The 26580-nt window shown below is 37.2% G+C and overlaps 1 protein-coding gene across 4 annotated transcripts in view; it reads right to left on the bottom strand.

Annotated features, from left to right (window-relative positions):
* The window catches only part of DENND4A (DENN domain containing 4A), a 96535-nt gene extending 84108 nt beyond the window's left edge, over positions 1 to 12427 (bottom strand). For all 4 annotated transcript variants that reach the window (XM_016208621.2, XM_016208624.2, XM_016208625.2 and 1 more), the window contains exon 1: positions 12256 to 12427. The gene's annotated coding sequence lies outside the window, so the exon portion shown is untranslated. The remainder of the gene's footprint in view (positions 1 to 12255) is intronic.
* Positions 12428 to 26580: the final 14153 nt, after the last annotated feature.

Below are 26580 nucleotides of genomic sequence, written 5' to 3'. Positions count from 1 at the left end.
TCAATGAAGGTAGGAATTTTTCTGTTTTAGTCACTGCATATAAACATCATCTACAATGCCTGGAAATAGTATGTATTCAATATTTGTTGAATGAATGAATAAACAAACAAGTGTACATAAGTAAAGAAATAATTTTTGAATATGGCCGATACCATGATTTGAATATCATGCAGCAGTTGGAAGCAATGAAATAGATGTAAACAGCAACAGAGATAATTTTTTTAAATTTTAGCTTTTAATAAAAATAGTAGGAAACAAAAGAATCTATAGCAAAATATCATTTATATGAATTAAAAACACATTAAAAATAGTACTATAGTTTTCAAAAATATATTCAGGATGATATGCTAAACACATTAAAGTTGATAACCAGTTCTTGGTATTTGTCAGATTGTGGTTTTTTAATTTTTTAAAATTTATCTTTATTGTTGAAAATATGACAGATGTCCCCCTTTTCCCCCCATTGATCCCCTCCAACCCACATCCACCCCACCCCCAGACCTTCCCCATACCAATGTCTGTGTCTATAGATTGTGCATATAAGCATATAAGTTCTTTGATTAATCTCTCCCCACCCACTCCCCCACCCCCGCCTTCCCTCTGAGATTCCTCAGTCAGTTCCATGATTCTATGTCTCTGAATCTATTTTGTTTATCAGTTTATTTTGTTTATTATATTCCACAGAGGAGTGAAATCATGTGGTACTTGTCTTTCTCTGACTGGCTTCTTTCACTTAGCATAATACTCTCCAGTTCCATCCATGCTGTCCCAAAAGCTAAGAGATCCTTTTTTACAGCTGCATAGCACTCCATGCTGTAAATGTCCCACCGCTTTTTTATTGCCTCATCTAGTGATGGGCACTTGGGCTGTTTCCAGATCTTAGGTATTGTAAATTGCGCTGCTATGAACATAGGGATGCATGAGTTCTTTCTGATTGGTGTTTTAGGATTCTTAGGATATATTCCTAGAAGTGGGATCACTGGTCAAATGGCAGGTCAATTTTTAATTTTTTGAGGAATCTCCATACTGTTTTCCATAGTGGCTGCACCAGTCTGCATTCCCACCAGCAGTGTACTAAGGTTCCCTTTTCTCCACATCCTCGACAGCACTTGTTAGTTGACTTGTTGATGGCAGCCATTCTGACACGTGTGAAGTGATATCTTTTGTGGTTTTAATTTGCATCTCTCTGATGATTAGTGACTTTGAGCATTTTTTTCATGTCTCTTGGCCACCTGTAAGTCATCTTTGGAGAAGTGTCTAGGTCCTTTGCCCATTTTTTAACTGGATTGTTTGTCTTCCTTTTGTTAAGTTGTATGAGTTCCTTTTATATTTTGGATATTAACCTTTATCAGATTGGCAAATATGTTCTCCCATATTGGGCTCCCTTTTCATTTTGTTGATGGTTTCTTTTGCTGTGCAGAAGCTTTTTATTTTGATGTAGTCCCATTTGTTTATTTTCTAAGGACTTTTTTAAAAAAACGAATGAAATTAAGGGGGTGGGGGGCTGCCAATGGCAATCGTCCATCAGAGGGAGAAAATGGGATGAAGGAGAAAAAAAGCAAAAACCTTAAGAAAGTGTGGAGAGATTGTATCCAAAACATAGACAGTCTGATTATACAGGCAAGGATTTATCTCATTGTAAAAACAAGCTTTCCATAACAATATGTTTAACAATAATTTTTCTGAATAGTCGGGTCTTAGTGATCTGGGTTCTTAACCTTTTTTGGGTCATGCACCCCTTTGAGAATCTGATATGTGCTATGGATCACCTCTCCCTTAAAACACACATACAGATAGTCAGATAAAACTTTACATACAACTTCAGGAACTTTGCTGAGCCATGCTCTCCAAGCTAATCCATACACATCTGATTATTTTATTTTTTCCTTTTAATTAAGGTATAATATACTTAGAAAAGTGAACAACTCTAGGAATTTTTATTAACTGAACACATCACTCATTTCTGCCAGGCGAAGAAATAGAACATTACCAGTAACAGGAAGTTCCCAATCCCCCTCCAACCTTCCCATAAAGAATACTATCCTGACTTCTAAGTTTTGTCTGGTTCTGAACTTTATATAAATGTAACATAGAAGGATTCATATATATATTCTTTTGGTCTAGCTTTTCTCACTCAATGTTTTTGAGATTTTTTTTATACTCATATGCATAGCAGTAGTTTGTTCATTTTCATTTCTGTATAGTGTTTCATTTTGAGAATACATCATAATTTGTTTATCCTTTCTACTGTTAAAAGAATTTGGTTTCCAATGTTAGGCTATTATAATAATTACAAAGTCATGTATAAAGTATTGTACATATTATGATGCACTAGTGTATACATTTAAAAAAATACCTACAAATAAAATTGCTAGGATATATAATATATATTCTACATACTAAGATATAGAGTATATGTTCTATATGTCTGTGTTCCAAAGTGGTTGTAATACAACATTATATTTGATGGGTAAGATGGTCTAGAAATTTTTAAAAAATTTGCTAGCACAAACATTCCTCTGATTGAGCTCTCCATGACATTAAGTTTGTTGTTGTTTTTATTTAAATTAAGTCACTGTTTACTACAACTATATGAAGAATATAAAAATAGCAGTTAAACTCTGGAATCAGTTCGGCCAAGTTCAAATCCTGGCTATATCCAGTATTAGATTATCAGATAATCAAATAAGCATGTGGTATTGCAAAAAAAGGGGCACCAAAAGTTTCAATTTAATTCAAATAATTTTTTTAAAATTTAACAATGAGGTATCATTTTAAAAATCAGAACTCTGCTGATTTTGCTTATCTTTTAATTATTTTATGGTTTGGAATTGATTTTGTTTTAGATTACAAAAGTGGCACCATAATCACATCAATGTTTGATCATGCAAAGGGTCAGATGCAGAAAATTATGACTGATTTTCTCATTCATTCATCTAATAAATATTTACTGAAAGTTTTTTGAAAAGTACATGTGTCAGTTTTTTGTTATTGTTGTTTTGTTTTTTTACTAACATCTGAACTCCCTACATGCCACTATGTGTATTCTGGAAGGATAGTGGGCCTTAGAGTCAACTATGGAAGTCAAAAAGACCATATACTTGCTTCCCTATTTAGGGACCAGTTACATAGATTAGTCAATTAGATGCTTTCAAGCAGAATTTGAATCTAGAGCAGAGTTGCAAAGGTTTGACTCAGTGGTTAGAGAGTCAGCCTGCAGACTAAAGGGTCCAGGGTTCGATTCCAGTCAAAGGCATGTACCTTGGTTGCAGGCTCAGCCCCTGTTGGGGCTTGTGCAGGAGGCAACCAACCAATGTGTCTCTCTCGCATCGATGTTTCTCATTTCTCTTTCTCCCCCCACCTTCCACTCTCTCTGAAAAAACAATGGAAAAAATATCCCCGGATGAGGATTAAAAAATAATAATAATAAGTAAACTCGCAAAGTCAGTTTAAAATTCATTCTTAGGACAGTGACATACAGCATCCATGACAGTGTTCCAGCAATGGCATCCAGTGTTCTACAGAGGAGCAATGGTATCTTAAACAGGAAAAGGATATTTCTGTGGAATAACTTTGGCTATGGTCTAGTACTTAGGATGGCTGGTTGGTTTGTTTCCAATTTGTTCTCAGAGTCTGGTTCTCCAGTCTTCCAGTCATTTCTGTAAGCTAACTAATATCTTTCCAATAAATTTCTTTTCTTTTGCTTCAGTTAATCAGAGTTGATTTCTGCTGTTTGCATCCAAAAATCCTGAAATGGTAACCCTACCATGTGCCAGGCACTGTACTAGGCACTGGAAACACAATGGCAAATAGGAAGTGGGCCTGTCTTGTAAGAGTATAATGGAGAATGCAGACAAATAAACAAGCAGTTACAATAATTGGTAAGTCTACATAATGTGAATGGTCACAGAAAGCACAAGAAGGATACATAGTTTAGGCCTGAGAAATCAGAAAAAAAAAAAAAAAAAGATATCACCTAAATCTTGAAATATGAGTAGGATAATAGAGGAAAGATGAAAGGGCATTCCAAACAGAAGGAGCAACAAGAAAAAGGACTATTTTCTTTCCTGTGTTCATTACCTCTTTCCTACATCGCGTATCAAAAGCATATTTGAAGGACAAAAACGACAAAAAGCAGACTGATGGGTCTGAAGGGGATGAGAAACAGTCACAATTTGTGACCTGGGTGACAATAGTGGTATTTTTGAGCTTGCTATATGAAAACGAAGCTCATGCTTGAAACATACCCGCCCACCACCATCACTGCTACAAAGCTGGCCACAACTGCCTACCTTTTCTCTCTCACCTATCTCAGTCACTTCTCTAAACAGTCAACTATGGAGCTCTGGGTTTTGGGGAGTTTTTCATTTGGTTGGTTGGCTTTGTGATGGGGGTGGTGTAGGAATCATGACTGAGTGGATAAAGGAATTGAAAAGAGAAGTAAACATGTTAATCAACTGATCAGACTAGTGAAGCACGAAGCATTCTGCCAACTGCTTAACTAGTTTTGCTTAAAGGCACGTACCATTCTCTAGGAGAAAAAAAAACTAATGTAAAATAATATTTTACAAAATTGTGTGTGTGTGTGCTTTTTCCTCTAAAATTATAACATTTCTGTACTGACATAGGTCATTTTTAGAGATTTTTCTGTTAAAATTACATTACACATAGACTATGTATCATTTTGTTTATTTTTATAAAAACTTGGATCTTCATACATTTGTTTGTTTATTTACTTATTTATGAGACAGAGAGATTTGTTGTTCCACTTCTTTATGCATTCATTGGTTGCTTTTTTTATGTGCCCTGACTAGAGATCAAATAATTTAAGTTCTTTAATATTATATAAAAGCCAATGAGTGACCAATTTTTTTATTTAAAAAAAAAAATCTTAACTTTATTTCATATTATTCAGTATTCCTTTGTAATCACCACTTTTTAGAATACTTATTTGACTATATACTTCTCCCAATTTGAGAGTTGTACGCCCTGCATCCACTCCCCTACCAAAAACAGGGCCTGAAATATTCTGAGACCTTAGTTTCAACAGCCATAGCTGATGGGACCAGACATAAGACACTTGCCTTAAATTGAATTTTCTCCCAGGAGTTTAAATGGTATCACAGAACCATGAGTTAATATATGAATTTAAGAGTTAGAGGACTTGTTCAGCCATGCACAGTGATAAAAGACAAGATGTAGAGAGGGAAAATGAAGTGGGCACTTAGGGAGAAGCAGAGAGACCATGCAGCCACACGGCGGTGAGAAAATAGCTACCTGAGTTACTGATGAGTTTCCAGTTCTTGGTTCCCCTCCCCTTCATGAAGCCTAGCTGTAGTTCTATCTTTAGTTACTGTAAAATCCCCAGTATCCTTGCCATTAACATTAATTCCCTTTTTTTGAGTTACTTTGAATGTGGTTTTTAGTACTTACAAACCAAAGAAATTTGATTTTAAAAACCTCAAAAAAGAAAAGGTCATGTAGGAATAGCAAAATGTCAGTTAACCATGGAGGGGGGCTTGTTAAGAAAATGGCTGTTACATTGGTATCTTCAGGTATTTCTCAGCATAACAAAATGAAAAATACTCACCACCCATAACAGGTTCAAACAACATCCTATAAATCCAATTTCAGCATAGTGTGAGTCAGTATGAATAAAATTGTATTTCGAAGTTCAGAAACAAGTAAGAGATTAAGGGATAAGGAATCTCTTAGAGCTTATTAGAACAAATTATTTTTTAAAGAAAAATACTACTACTTATATACAATTTTGACCAAAAAGAGGTTGGGAATGTGGGTTTTTTTTCTGGTAATAACAGCCAGTCCTATTAGACAAGCCTAAATATCATTACACAGTTTTCCCATCCATCTACACCGTTTTCTTAAAAAGATGCCACTTCAAAGAGTCTTCAACTAAAATACTTAGCCATAGAAGGCAGTGACCTATAAAAAGGGAAGCATTTCCCAATAGAACAGTCATTACATGGCATTAACTTCTAAAACAAGACTGATATATTGTTTTCTTTTTATTTTGATAGTTTATTAGTACTCAAACTATAAAAAACAGTTTCTTTAGTAAGTTTTCAAATTGATAACGAATAATGAATACCAGTAACTGTACAATTTCTTCATTCAAAACAAGGCAAACTTACATTTGTAAGAAAAACTGACTAGTTTGCTTCACATAATCAAAATTTTGGAAGACTCGGAAAATCTAGAAATGTAACAGCAAATTCAGAGATAAAAATAAATAAAACAAAAGGTACTTCTATAAAATTCTGGTATTCAAAAAGGCGGGGAGAGCCTGGCCAATGTGGATCAGCAGATGAGCATCGACCTGTGATCCAGGAGATTGCGGTTGGATTCCCAGTCAGGGCACATGCCCAGGTTGTAGGCTTGATCCCCCGTAGGGGGCATGCAGGAGGCAGCCAATCAATGACTCTCTCATCATTGATGTTTCTCTCTCTCCCCCTCCCTCTTCTTTCCTCTCTCTCTAAAAGTCAATAAAAACATACACTTGGGTGAGGATTTTTTTAAAAAGGTAAAGTTGAAAAAGCAAGTTTCAAAATATGTATACCATGACACAATCATATTAATAGCTGCTTAAATTTACCAGCACATGCTTTTTTTAAAGTTCCAGGCAGCCCTTGCCAGTTTGGCTCAGTGGTTAAAGCATCGGCCTGTGGACTGAAGGGTCCTGGGTCCGATTCCGGCCAAGGGCGCATACCTTGGTTGCAGGCGTGATCCTCAACCAAACAGTGTGTCTCTCTCACATGTATGTTGTGCTCTTTCTCTCTCTCTCTCCCTCTCTCTCTCTCATTTCCACTCTCTGAAAAGCAATGGAAAAAATATCCTCGGGTGAGGATTTAAAAAAAAAGTTCCAGGCAAAGTTTTAAATAACTTCTATAAATAAATTCATTTATATTTTTTAAAAAAAACTGATTTCAGAGAGAGGAAGGGAGAGGGAGAAAGAGAGAGAAACATCAATGATGAGAGAGAGTCACTGACTGGCTGCCTCCTGCATGCCCCCTACTGGCGCAACCCAGGCATGTGCTCTGACCAGGAATCAAACCGTGACCTCCTGGTTCATAGGTCGATGCTCAACCACTGAGCCACGCCAGCCAGGCAAAAATTCATTTACTTTTTACAACAACCTTATGAAAGAGACAGTTCTATTACCCCTGTTTGATTGATGAGGACAAGGAGGCATGGAAAAGATTTAAAAACCTTCTTAAGGTCACAAAATTAATAAGCAGCAGAATAAAGATTCAAACCGAGGAAGCATGACTCCAAAGTCCACACTCTTCAAAAGCATCCAAAGAAGTGCCATATACTGTTTATATTTATAGTTTATTAAAGGGTAAACTGTAAGGATACACCTCAAATTTATCATAACAATTGCTTTTTGGAGAGAATATGAGGAGAGAGGATGAAATTGGGGAGAACAAATGGGACTTTAACTGGACCAGCATTGTTCAAGTACAGCATAAAGTTATACACAGCTCTTTTAGAATTCAATGTGATAACTATAATATACATACTTCTTTTATATTAAACATGTGTCTAAAGCAAAAATGAAAAAATGTTAAGTTTATATGATGGGTATGTGCATGTTTACTATTTTTTATAATTTTCTGTAGTTTTAAAACGTCAAAATAAAAATGTCTTATCTATAAAGCAATATTACAGCAAAAAGAAAAAAATTTTAAATTAAATTTAGGGATGACATTGGTTAATAAGATCATATAGATTTCAATTGTACATTTCTATAATATATAAATAAAAAGAAATTTAAGAAATTTCCAGTCTTCATTTCAGCTTTTATTTGGAAGTGAAAACAGCTAAACTGTGAGTTTATGTATGTATATACACTAATATACATATAGAAAATGTCTTTTTACATGAACCTAAAAAGATACTAAAAGTATATTAAAAACAGTATCTTATTATACTCTTTGATGACTCACTATTCCTCAGTGAAAATAGCAATAGCAGGAAAACTCCCTAGATATCTTTCACCTTATTTTTCTTTCTTTCTTTTAAAAATATGTTTTCATTGATTTTTAGAGTCGAAGAGGAAGAGAGAAAAACAACAATGTGAGACAGAAACATCAATTGGCTGTCTCCTGCATGCACCAGACCCTTCAGTGCACAGGATGATGCTCAACCAACTGAACCACACTGGCTAGAGCCTACCTCATTTTTCTTGATAGTTTGTCTCTTCTCTGTTCTTTCTACTTTCTTGCTTTTGAAAAAGAGGTCACAAGAAATTGCCACACGCTGTACAAATAACATCCACAGATGGACATACATGCAGTCTTTGTTAATGTAAGATTCCCCAACATACAATCAAGTAATATCCCAAAAATGTTCTTATAAGTTGGTTGTCTGGAACTCAGAACATATTTTCCCATAAAGAAAGTTTAAAAAGGATACATGAGCACCAGGAGAAAGATACTGCCTTAAGTGCCAGGCCATGAGCAGTGAAATAGGAAAAACAGAGTATACAATATGGCCTGATAGCCCAAGAAGAAGAGTTTTCTCAACCACAATTTGAGGACAGAAATCATGTCTCATTCACCTTTGTATCCTCAGTGATTGGCAAAGTACAGCTGGCTCTTGAATAGCACAGATGTGAACTGTATGTGTCCATTTATAAACAGATTTTCTCAATACATAGTGTAAATATATTTTCTCTGCATTATGATTTTCTTAATATTTTCTTTTATTTTATTGTAAGGATATACTATATCACATATGTAACATACAAAATATGTGTTAATCAACTATTTGTTACTGATAAGACTTCCAATCAACACTAGGCTCTTAGTAGTAAAGTTTTGGGAGTCAAAAGATATATGCAGATTTTTGACTGTGCAGGGGATCTGCGCCCCTAACCCCTGCGTTGTTCAAGAGTCAACTGTACCTGGCACCTCATAAACATTAAAAAACTGCTGCTACTGAATGAGCCCGCAATGAGAAAAGGAGTGAGTCAAGCAGTCCATCAATAGGTGGCACTGTCAACACAGAACAGTTTGGGTGTAAGACCCAAACAGAAAAGAGGTTGGAATGTAACAATATGCATTAACTCCAGCATCCATATACTTAAAACTATTACCAGCCTGGTGCTGTTAACTAAGAGAATGCCTTCACCTATATTAGCTGTTTCCATTATAGTACATTGCAAAAGCTCTATATATTGAATTATTTTTGTTAATATGAATCATAAGATAGCTTTTCTGTTGGAGCAGTGGTTATGTGGGATTTTCAGGATTTTCTCCTATGACCCCTGAAAATACTTTAATGTCATTTTTGTGGTTATTAGTGTAACATTATTCAAAAGACAGAACATAGAAAAGGATAAACACTAAAATAAAAATTATCTATAATCCTATCATCCAGAGATAACATCTTTTAATATTTGATGTATTTCCTGGCATTCACTTTGCCATACATGTGATATCATATAAATAATAATATTGTATGCATTTCCTTGTATTCTGATTTTTCTCTCAACACACTGGACTTTCTCATGTCGGTAAATATATATATATTTTTAAATATATCTTTATTGATTTCAGAGAGAGGAAAGGAGAGGGAGAGAGAAATAGAAACATCAATGATGAGAGAGTCACTGATTGAGCCCGCAACCCGGGCATGTGCCCTGACCAGGAATCGAACCCCGATCGCCTGGATCCTAGGTCGATGCTCAACCACTGAGCCAAGCCCGGCCGGGCGGTAAATATTTTTTAATATGTGACTTTTAAAAGCTGCATCCATCACATGGATTATCATTAATTTCACTATCCCTCTATTATAGGGCATTTTGGCTGTTACAAATTTTTCACTATTATAGTAACACACTATAGAAATTAATACTTTCTTATGTATAAAGTTCTATACTGCTATTTTAGTATTCAAAGTGGTTAACCATGATATACAGTAATTAAGTGTGGGGTGCTTGACTTCTCCCCAACCCAAAAATTCTACTGAGCAATTATCTAGGGCATTAAACAAACAAGAAAAGAAGAAATTTTTGTCAAGTTTTTTTGAGTCATTCTCTTCTTCCACATCTGGTAGGGAAGAAGAAAGTCCCACAAAGTCCCTGACATCAGAGAGGACAAGAAGAACAAGTCAATTTTCCTGCTAGAGATACTTTTGTTTTCCACTTAGAATAATAAACCATCCATTTAAACAGTAATAGTACAGATCTGTAATATATCAAACATCCCTGTGTGTATCAGTGCTTAAATCCAGGTTTTCATAGAAAGTAGACTGCTTAGAAAAAATCTGCAAACAAGAAAGATAATGTAACTAGTATTGCTTAATGAGAAAATAATTTTTCTTTTACATTTCTGCCATGATTTTTGTTATTGTTTGAATAAATTAATAAATGTCATATACCCTATCTCTTCCTTCTTACAGCTTCCTATTTATTCCAAATATTATTTGAGTTGCCATAAATAGGCCAACAGCTCCAGAAGCTTAAGAATCAATAATTACTAAGGACAGTGGTAATTCATATGAAAAAGTTCTGAACAAATCAGCATCAGCTTGGTAGCTCTCTTGCACAAATGAAAAGTATATATCACTTCACCAATTTTCAAAAGTGTAAATTTGTGTACATAAATTCAAAACTCAGGCCAAAACTTACTCTTTTTTTTTTTTCCAGTATTGGGCTTGTATCAAGATCAATTAACCTTCCTAACAAGTGCATTCCCATAAAATTCCACAATGAGGTAGGTCTATGTTTAATCATTCAGAAAAAGAAAATTATATAGCATATAGTATATATAAAGATGATGGTGATATATGCTATTCTGAACTCCTACTGAGAGCTGCAGTCCAAAGGGAAATTGCGAAAATGATGTAAATGTTGCTCAGAATGTTTAATTCAGGCCAAAACAAAACAAAATTCTTATAAAAGAAGCCAAATACGATCTTCTGTTCATTATAAGTTCAAACAAGGTTCGAATGGCTCAGAAATTCTGTATACTTAAATTTCAAAAACTGAATCTCAGAAGTATCTACTTTAAACATAAACTGAATATTATGCCCAAGAGTCCTTACTTATTACCTAATCCTAGGTCTCCCAGAGAGTACTTTTTATAATAATCTCAAATGTACTACAATAGATTAGTGTAACCTGGGCTACGCTGTTTACAGGTGCCCCCGCCTCCTTCCACCAAGAGGAGAGGAGTAGACTAGGGCAATCAGAAAACAGAAAGAGACTATAAACACCGAACAACAGCTTGTAATCTTGTAAAACTGCTTTTTTACATTTGGGCTACTATTTTCATTAATGTATAATACATTTTCAAGAATAACATATTAACGGAGTAATACTCTTTCTGCTCTTACGGGTCTCTAGATGGCTGACACGCGTTTTCTCCCTAAATAAATACATGCCTGTTGACTGATGCCTGTCCTACTGTTGCGAACAAGAAATAACTGTCCTGTAAAACAAAACCCTTCTCTAGCGCTCCAGGCGTAACCATACGTTTGTATTAAAAGCGCACTGAGACAATAACAAAAATCTTCCTGCACATCTGTCATTTAAAAGCACGATAATGAAAAGCTGTCGCTGCGACCCAGTTTTAGGTCACAAGCATTTTTCTTTTTTTCTCCTCCCCCCAGAATGCGATAAACTTGAAAGCGAATGGTGGAGACTAGGAATCGTTTCACCAGCTCCCCCCCCCCCCGAGAAAATAAAGACCGGGGGTGGGTGGAAACTGGCCAACTTGGACGCTGACGCAGCTCACGCGGACCCGGGTAGACGAAGGAGACCCCCGGGAGGGAATTCGGGCCTCTGGGGCCCCGCCAGGCTTCCGCTGCCGCCGGCTTAAAATACCGAGCAGGTGGGATTCCGGGAGGCCGCCTCAATCTTACGTAACCGGTATGTCAAACTCCGAGCTCCGGGACCTCCCCTCTCACCGCCCCCGTCCCCACCCCCACCTCCCAACACTGAGAGCCCCAGGCCAGCCCCGAATAGAAAATCCCAATGAAAACACTGAAACCCCCCACGCGTCCGACGCAGAGGCGCGACTGCTCTTCTCAGCACCGCCGCGCCATTCGGGGAGGACCGAGCCCGCGGAGGACAGCCTGGCTTTGAGAAGCTCACGGGCGGAGGTCGCGGCCATCCGCGCCACCTCTCCGAGTCTGGCTGGCCCGGCTCCCGCACCCACGGCTGTCACGGCTCCGGGCAGTGACAGCTCCACATGCCACCGCTGTCCGCGTTCCCGCCCCCGCACTCACCTCACCGCTGCTGGCTCCAGAGCGAGCAGCTGGTCGAACTGGGAGAGCGGTCCCCTCACGAGCGGCGGCGGGACACGAGGGGCTGAATGCCGCGGCGCGGAGCCTGCTTAGCTCATCCCCAGCCCAGCGCTCCGCCCTGCGCGGCACCCCCGCCCGCCCAGGCCTGCTGTTTCAGTCAGACGGGACTCCCCCTCCCCTTGCAACCGCGGCTGCCTCCGCCTCTTTCTCCGACTCCAGCCTCCTCTACCGCTGCGGCTGCAAGCAGCGCCATCTTGGCAGTGACGGAAGGGGCGGGGGCGGGGATCGCGGCCAGCAAGGGCCAATCGCGGGCCAGGTCCGGCCATAGGGGGCGGAGTCGTAGCTCAGACTGATTGCGTGAGAAAGTAGGCGGGGCTCCGCTGGTGACGCGCGATGTAGTTAAGGAGAAACGCGCTTGTGGCTCCCTCTTTGGTCGGGAGATCCCCAGCCCGAGGCGGGAGTGGGCGAGACATACCTTCCCTTCCCCTTTCACCAGCCGGAGGGTCAGGGACTGTCTTGGGCCAACTGATCTGTTTCCTCCCTTCAGCGCAGCAGCCCCGGGAGTCCTGACAGCGCTTAGCCAGAACTCCGCGCGTCCGTCAGGGCGGCCGCCCCTCCACCAGGGGTGCTCAGATTCCCCAGGAAACCCCCTAAGGGGCTAGCAACCACCTAGTAGATTTCGGTCCCAAGGTACTGAAGGTCAGGTAAAATGGGGGATTCAGTGGGGTTCTCTGAAAAATATGTAGATAAAACACCTATTGTTGACTGAAGGGGTGTAGATTACATTGAATTAATGGGATATGGCCTATTTAAACCTCCTATGGCTCCACGGTAAGTGGCTTTTGGCAATTTGCCTCTGGAAAATGAGCATAATAAAGGTTGATTACTGCTACGGGTTGCTCGGAGGGTTACATTCTATAACACATGTGAAATGCTTGGCGTCGTGCCTAAAAGCACTCAATAAATGTTAGATATTATTCCATGGACAAGTGAAGGAAGAAATAGGACCCTAAAAATTCCTCTGGTTTCAAGTCAGTTTTCCTAAATTGCACAGAATAGGCATTGATCCCTTTTACTAACCAAGTTTATAGCTCTATTTCTTATCTCCATAACTTGCATTGTAGTATTCATTCAGCCAGTCAACAAACATTCATTGAGACAAACACTTGAGGGGACCCAGTGGTGAGAGAAACAGAAAAGGTCTGCCTTCGTGGAGCTGACAGTCTAGTGGGAAAAAGAGGGACAACAAATACTTCAGCATATTTTGGGTGGAAACATGCTACGAAGGTTATGAACAGAATTCTGGCAATCAAATAACAGGATAGTTTAAAAAACACCACCACCAAAAACAGGGATGAGGAAAGGATCATCTGAGGGATGAGAAAGATTCCAGTTATGTGAGACGTGAAGAGGTAATATTTAAGGCTGTGGGAATGGCTGTGCAAAGAACCTGTGGCAGGAAGGAGCTTGGCTGTTGGAACTGAGTGGAGCCCATTGGTGCTGGGGAACACACAGTGCAGAGAGCAACATGGCATCACACTGGAGAGGTGAGTGTGGGCCCATTCCCCTAGGTCCTAGGAAGACATAGAAGAAACAAGATTGGATTTTATTGTAATTGCAGCTGGAAGCTATTGAAAGGGTAGGGAATGACTCTGTTAGAGCAAGGGAGTTGGGAACAGTGATGTTCGCATCTGACAAAGCAAACAACAGAAACCTGGGGTTGGGCCTATTCAGTACTAAGTTGGTCAAATTATATGCTTTGATCTTCAGTTACCTTATTGTTAAAAAAAAAAGTGTGAATATCACATAAGACTGTGTACAGAAAGTACTATCACTGAAAGTTGTTAAATAGTGTAAGTTGTTTCTAAATGTTTTATATGTTATGTTAATGTGTATAGTTGCCTAATCAATGCTATTTGATAAGTACATTTTTTATTGATTACAAGTAGTAATCGAAACCAACCATTCTTATTACTTTTTGCACATTGTGCTGGTAGGGTAAAGAATATGAACTGCTATAAATGTGTAGTTTCTTGATGCTGTAGTTCCAAATGTACTTTTAAGTGCTTAGCTCTGCATTTTCTAATAAAATTTGCTATCAAGTCATGAATTTAAAAAAATATTATTGTGGTAAAATATACATAACATAAAATATACCATTTTAACTATTCTTAGTGTACAGTTAAGTGACATTATGTACGTTCACATAGTTGCGAAACCACTAAAACTTCTAGAACTTTTTTCATTATCCCAAACTGAAACTCTATTCAGTAAACAGGAACTCCTACTTTCTAAGCCATGTATATTTTAAAGGTATCTGGTGAGGCCCCCTCCCACCTCAAGATGGCAAACGGTGATTAATACAATTATTTGCTCCCACTGAAAGGTTCAACGGACCATTCCATATAAGTTTGAAACCACCACCAAGAAATAAGGATTAGCATAGGTTGTTAGCTTGGATGACTAATACATCATACTAATGAGGAATACTAATATAGGATCAATTAATTTTTAGCTCTTAAAAACTATGTTCCATGACAATAAAATGTGCTCTATGGTCTTGTAAATGTTCCAAAATGGCCCAGACAACCTGTTCCTCCATTTATGTACAACTACTCTAAATGCATATCTTTTTAATACTATTAATTTTCATTTTAAAAAAGTTATTTAATCTCTGGCTAAATTTAGTTTTAAAAGTCACTCTTTTGTGAACAATAAAATAGAAAAAAAGAAACAAGAAAAAAGAAAGCATGTTTTTTTGCCACATTTCAAATAACCAAGCATTCTATATAGTTATGAAGTTCGAAAGATCAGAATTTTGACCTGAAAATACTGAGCTGATAACTTTTTTTAAATTTATTTTTTGTTGCTGACACTGTTACAGATGTCCCCCTTTGCCTTTCTTTTATTAAAAATACATCCTAAATGCCGCATTATAACTCCATTAAACAAACTTAAATTTCTTTTTGTTGTTAAAATTTCCACGGATATTTTCTTTTTTCAAAATTTTTACTTATTGGTTGAGTTTTAGAGAGAGAGGGGAAGTGGGGTGAAAGAGAGAGAGATGAGAGATTTGTTACTCTGCTTATTTATGCGTTCATTGGTTGATTCTTACATGTGCCCTAACCGGGGATCAAACTCACAACCTTGGCATATTGGACCGATGCTCCAACCAACTGAGCATCCAGCCAGGGCTCAAACTAAATTTCTTTTCCAGGCTGGACCCTTCCTGCCTCTTCCCCATGTCATCCACAGTGTTTTTAAACCCAACATGAGGGCACGGCTAGATTACAAGAGAGAGGTCGTAGCATAAAAGGGTACAAAGGAACTTTTGGGGATGATGGATATGTCCACTATCTAGATTGTAGTAATGGTTTCATATGTCAGACTTTTCAAGCTGCATACAAACATGTGTAGTCCTCTGTGTGTCAATTATATCTCTATAAAGCTGTAAAAAATTTAAAAGTCCAATTGGGAACCTCCCATCTTCTCCCCATTGGATGAAGATTTAGTCTTTCGTTGGTTTTAATTGTTGAGATACCTACAAGGTCAATTCCTCTTTGAGGAGTAGCTTGTTGTATCAAAACATTTGACTAGCGACAAGAAGCATTCTTTTTTAATTGGCAAAAAGGTTCATATATTTTCATCTACATTACTACATACCAATTAAAATATTATAAACATAGTTGCAAGCATAGTTTACAGAATGATACTCTAAACAGTTTCAAAAGTTGAAAATCTTTCCAGTGTTTGTTTTTGTTAATCCTCACCGGAGGATATTTTTTTCCACTGATTTTTTAGAGAGAGAGTGGAAGGAAGGGAGGGAGGGAGGGGGGGAGAAAGAGAGAAACTTGGATGGGAGAGAGACACATGGATTGGCTGTGTCCCACATGGGCCTGGAACAGGCCTGATCAAACCTGCAACCCAGATATTCTTTTTGACCGGAATTGAACTCCAGCCCTTCAGTTCGAGGGCCAGTGCTTTAACCGATGAACCACACTGGCCAGGGCATCAAGTTTTTTTTTCTTTAATCAAAGAAAACACTTTCTGAATGAACATATTAAAAAGCAGTAGAAAACGTTAAGCAGTACTTGACATACAGCTCAGGAAGTGCCTCTAAGTATCTCAGAGCCCTTAACAGGCATTTCATGAATCCTCTCAACATCCCATGCATATGTCACTATAGTCACAATTAAACAAACTTGAAACCTAAGTGAGATTTGGGCAGTGGAGTCTAACAATGCAGATGTGGGCCAGATAGAAAAATATGCCTTAGAAATTTGGGCCCCCTGCCATTTCTGAAATCATGTCGTTTTTTACACCTAGAACTCTATATGGCTACTTCCTAGAAGTTATTTTTAACTACTGCAGTTTGAACAATGCACAAAGAAAAACCTATGAAACCAATAAGAGTTTAAAGCAGTGGAAGCTCAAGCTTTTGTACAGCCTAATCCTTTCCACCTGTTAAATCTGTTCACCTTAATTGTTATGCCAGAAGTTTCCCACATCTTTAAAAAACCTGGAACCTTCTATAAAGCCATTCTTGATATCTGTGCCATGGGGCTTCCTTATGGGTGAGAAAGCCTTCCACCAGGCACTTATGGTCCATCAGAAACTCTTTGGATGAGTCCCAAACCAGAACACATTGCCAAATTCTATTCATTGTGAAACAATGTTAGAATGTCATTCCAGTGTATTTAATCCACAAACTGAAATTTACTAGCAATGCTGTCAAATTATCAATTTATTTCTTAACACAAATCTGGTGAAATACTTTTGAAAGACAGATTATCTGAACAATTTGCAAGAATAATAGTGAGAAACATCATGTTGCAAATGGTAAACTCTAAACCTGATACTTGAGAGGAGTGTCCAGGGACAGGCAAGCTGCAGTGATGTGAGCCACTGCTGTCTTTACCGCCTTGATGGCCAATTGAGTCATATCTTTAAGCACTTTTTCACAAATTTGAAAATTATCACCTCTCAACATCCTCCTCAGGTGAATGCTTTTACCTCTCTCAACGATTCCTTCTAAATTCAATTTTTAATTTTTAAATGATCTGCAAAAGGAAATTATTTTTATATAGTGCATCTTTTAAACTGTCATTGTCCACAGTCAAGTATGCCCCCTGGTTTTCTTTAAATAATAGGCCAAATTTTTATAACTTTTAACAAATTCACACAAAGCACTATGCTGGGCACAGAAGGAAAACAAAGATAAGCACCAGGCGGGTAACTTTAATAGAAATGAGGCTATTAGAAATTCTACAATAGATGGATGAACTTGTTGCCGGGGAGTCTGGGGGAGTTGAGTGATTGATTCTGATTGTGGGAATTGAAAGTGACAAATAGGTGAAATTTGAACCGGTCCTGAGAGAACCTAGACTTTCTTTGAAAGGCCAGGGTATCATTGTTTGGGTTATGGGGGTGGTACAAGGCAGTAACAGCTTTTTTTTTTTTTTTTTTTTACTCTGAATCTTTATAACAGATGTATTAGAATTGTTTTCAACAAATGAAAGAGATGCTTATAAATTGTTTCAGCATCCTGACTCTCTGGTAGTGGCCAAAGGTTCAAATAATTTGGAAGGATGGATATCTGTGCTGACTTGCAGGAAATATGAGTCAGCTTTTTTCATGTACTCAGCACTGTTATTACAGCTAGGATATTTGGGAAACATTAAGATGAACAAATAAGACACCATCATTCTTTTCTTTTTATTGATTGGCCCAGACAGGCATCCTGTAAGGGTACACAACAGGAACACTCTTTTTTTTTTATTGTCAAGGCCTAAGGAACCCTGCTTGTAAGGGGAAACACCTGCAATTGAAAACAAAACAAAATAAAATACTCCTGTTTTCTATATAATCCTTCAGACTAGGAGACAGACACCTTTAGTCCATACCTCTCTTGTATGCTTCAGGATTGTGTATTCAACTGCTTCCAGACATCTCAGTACCTAGTGTACCTGAAACTCAACATTTTTAAAGGTAGACTCATTATGTTTACTCCTATATTCTCTAATTTCTTGAATTGTACCCACCATGCACCAGTCACAAAAGTCAAAACCTTTGAGTAACCAACTCCCCTTTTGTCCCTCATTCTTTAACACTTAACCATAAAAACCTATCGATATCACCTGCTTAACATCAATTGTGTCCTTCCTTACCTCTCCCATCTCCATTCCCACTGACCCAGTTCAGACATACTTTTTTTTTTTAATCTGAAATTTTGCTACAATCAATTAATTGGACTCCCCATCTCCTGTCTTTCCCTCTTCTGTCTATCCCGTCCTTTGTTGCCAGGCTGATCTTTCTAAAGAAGAAATAGGACCAGTCGTTCCAGACATGGTTTGAGGTTGCTAGCCTTCTCCTCTCTTTTCTTTCTATTCTTGGTAGAAAAATTCATCAGTGTCCGCTCTTGACATTGCCTACGAAGAGCAGGGCCTTAGGGCCTATGCTTCGTTCTCCCCTGCCCCTCTCCAGTATGGTGGAGACAGCCTCTCATTCCCAACACATTCAGACTCACGACTCCAGGCTCTTAATTGAGAAAGAAGTAAGCCTCTGCAAGCCATAAGAACCCACACAGGTGTGTACAAAGAGATGAACTAGTTAGTTATATAAAGCTAGCTATATTAAGGGCAAAGTTAATCCAGAATTGTCAGAGGAAAAACTAACAATTAGCTTACTCAGGATTTGGAGAATAAAAGACTTAGTAATAAAGATTTAAATTAAAAACGAGGAAGATCTTCAAAGCTGCTTCTAAGGGCTCTCTAGTGTCAGCATCACTTTACTATCCCATAGAAACAGATATTCTTTCTCTACATTCTCCACTTATAACCTGCATGTTTTCATATTTTGTTGTAATTATTTTAACAGCATTTTAAAAATTTAATAAACATCACCCTATTGATTTAATAGAATCTTGTAATAGTAACTATGGAGTTTCAAATTCTGCTAAAAGAGAAGCAGAAGGAAGTTGATATGAGGCTTTCATCTGAATGTATTGGAACTGAAATGGAAGAAAGGCTTTTAGAGATGGCACAATAGGGCAGTGCTGGCAAACTCCTGCCCGCCTATGCAGTGCTGTCGGGAAGGCAGTGGAGGGCACAGTGAAGAAAGGAGAGCCATAGAATCTTTGATGTTGGACTGAACAGAGTATGTAACAATACGGCTCATTTTAAACAAACTCTATGATAAAAGAGAATTAGTGAAGTTATGAAAAGAGACAAGAAACATATTCTTCTGTCACATTCTCCTGATGATCACATAGTGTAAGGTTCTGTTTGCTACAACGTTAGGAGCAAGAATTGGAATACTAAATATAATAAAAATGGTGGTTGGTTGTAAAGGAAAATCTCAAGGGTGGAGTTCAGGTAACATGTAGGGAAATTGGATAAGGGTAGGGCTAAATGAATAGGGTTATAGAGCAATTGAGGTGGGGCAGGTAATTAGGAATGGATTTAAAATGTATCATCTGACCCACATCATGATGACTTTATGGGAATGACACTTTCATAAACTGACTTTATGTTTCTCTGACCCAGAACAAAGCATTTTTGAGCAGGAAAGGAACTTAGAGATCATATAGTAACCATTTCATTTTCTCATAAGTGAACATTTGCCTACTTGGGATTTTTCCAAGGTCATATACATCCAATAGTGGGAGGAGAGTTAGGACTGGAATCCGGATCTCCAGATTCCCAGTTCTTTGACTTCTCCACTACATAAATAACAGTTCCGAGAACTCAGTATTCCAAGGATCCCATGAAGTAAGCTGGGTCCTCAGAAAAATCCTTATTTTAGAGATGAAGGAACTGAGGATCATAAAGGTGGAGTGAAATATAGTCAATAATATTGTAATAACTATATGTGGTGTCAGATGGGTACTGGAAATGTCAGGGGGAACACTCTGTAAAGTATATGATTGTCTAACCACTATGCCGTACAACTGAAACTAATACAAAATAATACTGAATGTAAACTGTAATTGAAAAATTTTTTTTAAATTTAAAAAAAAAAAAAAAAGGTAGAATGAACTTACCAAATCATTCTGAACTAGACCAGAGGCCAGGCCTTACAATTTCTGGGCCAATAGGCTTCTACCAAACCACACTGCCTCAGAGATTCAAAACAGGTGAAATCTTCAATGTCATGGGCCCATGCGCATTCCCTCATTCAAGCTACAGGTGCTTTACTTTATACTGTTATGTGTTATGCATTGTGCTAGGTGCTATAGCAAAGATTACAAGACTGAAAGATTTATTTTGCCAGACTAGATTTCTATTTTGCAAGACTCAAAATTGAACGTAACCTAATTATCAGGGAAATGCACATGCCTTTTGGTGTGGTTGATAAGCTAACAGGAAGTAGTAATGGTGTACTACAATATTGGGGATGTTTTACTTTCACCAAAGGATGGGTTTCAGATTCTATACTGTATTACCCCAGTAATACATCTATCAGATGGGCAAACATTAAAAAGTCTGACATTACCAACAGTTATTAGGTAACTGGAATTCTCATGCTCTGCTGGTGGGAATGTCAAATTGCCCAACCCTTTCAGAAAGCAGTTTGGTAGTATTTAGTAAAATTAAAAAGGCATATACCCTACAATCCAGCAATTCCATTTCTGGCTATATACTCTAAAGCAGTTTTTTTGAAACTGTGACACATGATCCATTAGTGGATTATGAAGTCAATTTAAGGGTTACAACAAACATTTTTAACAAATGAACTATAACAGAAAATATCAGATTAGGGATTGTTTTGCAAATTTTTGTGTGCCACTTACATTCTCCCTCTCCAGGACTGAAGCTTTCGTTCACCCAGATGCTACAGGATTGGCTGCCAACAGCTTTTAGCTGATTCCCTCTCCAGGAAGAGAGCTACTTGCCCAAGGTCAGAGCCTCTGCCTGGGTTGGCTATATGCAGTAACTGATCAATACAGGTATATAAAAGGCCTGATCCCCTTGCCCCAATTAGAAATTATCCTTAGGGATCACCGCAGCCAATGCAGGATCACCTGAGATCTTTGTAGTCACTTCATTAGATCCCCAAACTCTGCCCATTTCTGCTTCCTTCACTCCCCCACAGGTGCTGATCCTGGTACACTCCCAAATAAACATCCTGCACACAAATTTCTGTCTCAGATCTGCTTCCCAGGCAATTTGGCCTGTGATGATATATGCATCTATGCATATATAGGATCTAAATGTAAAATTATTTCTCACCATGCTTATTGGCCATAAAAGCTTGAAAACCCCTGCATTTAGAGAAACTCTTACACATATGAACCAGAAGACACTAGGAGGGTGTTCATTGGTGTATTGTTTGTAGATGATAACTAAATATCTATAATAATTCAATGGAATAGTATATAATAATTTAAAGTGGCAAAACCTTCTGACATCTATCAACATGGACAAATCTTTAAAGTTCTAATATACATACCAACTTCAGGATTGTGTTTACCTCTGGAGAAGGAGCCTGGGAAATAGGATGAAGTTGGGGCTTCAACTGTAGCATTTTATTGCTTTTTAAAGAAGCATCTAAAAAAAAAAATAAGGCAGCCCTGGTTGGATTGCTCAGTTGGTTGAAGCATTGTCCTGTACACCAAAAAGGTTGTGGGTTCGATTCCCAGTCAGGACACATCCCTAGGTTGCGGGTTCAGTCCTGGTCGGGGCAACCAATCAATGTTTCTCTCTCACATCAATGTTTCTCTCTCTCTCTCCCTTCCTCTCTAAAAATCAATAAAAACATATCCTCAGGTGAGGATTAAAAAAATAAACAATATATGGCAAAATATAGCATTTGTTCAATTTATACAATTGAACAATTGTGGGGCAAAAGCAGGTTTACAGTTGTTTGGAAAACAATACAATAATAAATAATACAAGAATAAACTCTGTGTTTCATGTACTCACACCTGTAAACCTATGTAAATCTGTATATAGGTTTCTTTTTTCACTTTTCTATATGTTTAAAATATTTTAAAATTACATTTTATTCAATGAATTATTTTTGCAAAAAATCTAATACATAAAAGGAAAGCATTTTAAAACTTTATCTTACTATCAGGAAGTAGTGAAAGCACAGTTAACAAGGTCACTTCCTCTTGAAATACAGGCATTCCAGTTATAACTGTTTGGTTGATTAATTTTAAGTTATTTTGTTTCTTCCCCTATGTGTATCACTACTAAGTTCCATGTAATAAGAACAATACTGGAATCTTTCAGGAGTTCACCAAATTCTGTTGGCATTCTATTTTAAGAGTTTTGCAAAAAAAAAAAAAAAAAAAAAAGAGTTTTGCAGTAATTAAGTATGAGGAAATACAAATCCCTAGGCACAAGGGGCCAGAATTGACTTCATAATTTTCCAATATTTTCATAAAGATTTTTGTGTAATATTTTTAAAACTTAGGTTTATTGCAATAAAATTTACGAATAGTAAAACAAGTTCTTCTAACGTGTACAGTTTGTTGAGTTTTGACAAATGTATACATCTGTGAACCACCACCACAATAAAAAATATAGAGCATTTCCTCACTCCAAAAAGTTCCCTCATGCCCAGCCGGCATGGCTCAGTGGTTGAGAGTCAACTTATAAACCAGGGGTTCACTGTTCAATTCTAGATCAGGGCATATGCCCAGATTTTGGGGCTCCATTCTCAGTAGGGAATCAATCAATAAAAACATTTAAAAAAAACACAAAACTTTTTCCCCTTTGTAGTCAATCTCTGTATCCTAGCCCTTGGCAAATGCTGATTGGATTTTTATGCCCATAATATTGCATTTTCCTGGATAACAAATAAAAAGAATCATATAATATACAGGGTTGGGCAAAAGTAGGTTTATAGTTGTAAGTACTTGAAATACAATTTATTCTCATATTATTATTTATTAATGATTTTACTATTTTCTATATGAACAACTGTAAACCTACTTTTGCCCCAACCTGTATAGGGATTTTTTTCACTTAGCATAATGCATTGGAGATTTGCCCTTGTTGTGTGTTGCACACATCAATGGTTTCTTCCTTTGTATTGCTGAGTCGTATTCCAACAACCACAATTTGTTTGTCCATTCTCTGGTTGAGGGACATCTGGGCTGTTTCCAGGTTTTGGTGATTATAAAGAAAGCCTCTTTAACATTTATACACAAGTTTTTGTGACATATGCCTTCATTTTTCTTTGGTAATACCTAGGAAGGGGGCTTACTAGGTCTGATAATAAGAATATGTTTATAAGAAACTGTCAAACTGTTCCTCAACATGGCTGTATCCTATAATGTTGCCACCAGTAGTGCAATATGAGAGCTAGCACTTGGTATTGTCATATTTTTATTTATTTGGTTGTTTGGGTTTTTTTTTAAAAGCCATTCTAATTGGTTAAAATGGTACAGTGGTATCTTGTAGTTTAAGTAAACTTTCAAAAAGTTTTAAAAAAAGAAACTGTATCAAATGTTGGATTATTACTAAATCATGTTTCCTACACTGAAAATGATAGAGGAAAGGATCACTCAACTTCCCAGCTCTAAAACTGTTGTAGTCTGTGAAGCCAAAAAAAAGTATTAAAACAAAAGAAGCAGGGATATATAATTGACTATGTAGGCATAGTCATTATAGTTTAATAGTAACTACACATTGGTGGGGATAGATTGAAAGGACAGAGGATGAAAAAAGACAATAGAAATACCGTTATCATTGCATTCATGGATCTTCAGGACATTGCCTTTTTTATCATATAGGGCACTTAAAGTTCAAAAGAAACTGGCCAACTTACATTAGATGGAGGAATTCAGTAGAGGTTAGTGTTATTATCCAAAAGTATATGTAAGGGATAGATCTAAGGAAGGAACTAAAAAAAGTAAGCAAAATAAAAGTGTGGCCAGTAATGAAACTATAAATTAGGGTAAGAAGTTGTGGTTTTGGGAGAGTCTCTGCTGGACTGTTGACTTGATCCTCTATTTTACTTACTTAGGTTGGGTTTTATCTTTCTACAGAACACGTGCAATGCAAAGTGATCTACAAAATTTAATGCAGAAGCTTTATTAATATTTCAACCAATGCATACATTTAAGGAAAAGCAAAATTTTAGAATGTTAGTAAACTTCATGTATAAAAGCAATCAGTAGAAAACGAATCTTCATACCTAGAGATGAGAACATAGTGAGTCTATTTGTAAGGAACTACAATGATGTAAAATAGACTCTAAATGATGACATGCAGGAATTTCCAAAACCACAGGGAAGTTGAAACAAGCACATTAGGGAGTTAGAGTATTAGAAATAGCTGCAGATGAAAGTTTGAGGAAGAATTGCTTATGCCCACCTCAGTCCTCAGAACTAAGAAATTCAAAGGATTTGAATAAGTGGACCAGAAACTGATTTGGAATATCATCAAGACCAGTGATTTTCAACTGGTGTGCTGCAAGAATTTTTAAAATAGGCAGTATCTGACTATTTAGTCAGGGACACTGACCTCTTTTCCCTTAGACTGTCAAATAAAAAAATTACAACAGCCAACAAAACAATAGCCATCCAGTGTAAATGAACCAAAATTATACTTATTTTTTGTCAGAACAACACAAAATATATTTGTTGGTGTGCCACAGAATTTTAGTAATTAGTTTATGTGTGCTATGAGATTTTTTAAAAAGTTGAAAATCACTGATCTAGACTGAACACATCTACACTGCTAACTAGAGTGAAATATCTTCTAATATAATTTGCTCTTGTCACTACTTTGAATTGTCAGAAAAAGATTTATGACTTGAGTGAGTACGCTGTCTATGAAACAAGGTTTGTTCCGGATGTTAAGTGCATGTAGAGTGAGATCTGTCACTTTCTGGAACTGGCACAGGAAAGATGTTTGTGACATATGTTTTTTTTATGAAAAGACTGGGCCTTTGGACCATGATTATTGACTTATAGCTCCTGGGAAACTTCATACCCAGGGCCTAAGAAACCTCACTCAATATTTTTCTTTTTGGCCTAAATTCCTTAGAATGGAGAGTTATGATGCTAATTTTTCAAGAACTGTGCAGATGCTTCTGAGAAACTTTTGTAAGATCCTTTTTAAAAAATATCTATAACTATAGAGGAACCAGGAAAGGGAGTTTTTGTATAGGATACAACTAGAGTAGAAGGCCCATACAAGATATCACATTGCCTATCATTCATTTTGTGAATATATGTTGGCCCAGTTCTTAATTACATAGCTTATAACAACCTATGTATTTGGATAGAATGATTGTTAATTATCATCATTATCAAAAACAATCAGGTGTCTCTATATATCCACACAAGTAGGCATTTACAAAAGAAATTCCACAGGCATAGTCCCTTTCTTCCATCAGCCAAAAATAACCAAAACATAAGATAATTATTTTATATAATAAACTTTTGGTCACTCATTTTTATCCCTAAACCCCATCTTAAATCCTGAAAACCCAAAAGAAGAATTGCATAGGACTACATACATTTTCTATACTTGATAAGTGACAATCAATTGTTGTTATTGTGTTGGTCTTCAGAATTCTAATAAAGATGACAATCATTTATTTAGATGATTAATTGTCCTTAATCCAGTTTTGTCCTAAACTTTAGAGTCTCCGCAGTAATCACTTTAAAGCATAGTAAAAGCGGGACTCATTTAGGGTAGAAGCTCAGAGAACTTAGAATTTTTTGTCTTTTTTTTTTTTTTAATATATTTTCATTGATTTCAGAGAGAGGAAGGGAGAGGGAAAGAGAGAGAGAAACATCAATGATGAGAGTCATTGATCAGCTGCCTCCTGCATGCGCCCTGACTGGGAATCAAACACGCGATCTCCTGGATCTTAGGTCAATGCTCAACCGCTGAGCTGTGCCTGGCTGGGAAGAATTTTTTGTCTTAAAAATCAGTTACCTACTATAAGACCTTCAAGTGAAAGTGAAAAGTTATATATGGAGTACTCTTTCCGGGTTTTTTGTTTGTTTGTTTTCCTATTCTCTCTGGTTTACAACAGACAGAGCTATGTTAAAACCACACAACAAAGTTTTGCAACAGAATGGCCTTGAAATAGAATACTACCCAGTTGAAAACTTAGGCAATCAAAATGCAATAAATGAAACTGTGTCTGCTAGACTTCACATGTTGCTTCTTATAAGGAAAGCTAACACCTTTTTAGGAGAATATTATTCTCTAAGTTACCCTGTACCGTGTCTATATCAAAGCATTCTTAATTGCTATAACATTCAGTATGGAACTGTAGCTAAGACATAACCCTTTTATCTACAAGTGCTGCTTTAGTCACTAAAATGCAGCTTCTGAA

The sequence above is a fragment of the Miniopterus natalensis genome, chromosome 1 (genome assembly GCF_054644295.1).
Source record: "Miniopterus natalensis isolate mMinNat1 chromosome 1, mMinNat1.hap1, whole genome shotgun sequence".
Taxonomy (NCBI): domain Eukaryota; kingdom Metazoa; phylum Chordata; class Mammalia; order Chiroptera; family Miniopteridae; genus Miniopterus; species Miniopterus natalensis.
Note: the sequence above shows the minus strand (reverse complement) of the source record. Positions and strands in the feature narration are given on the sequence as shown.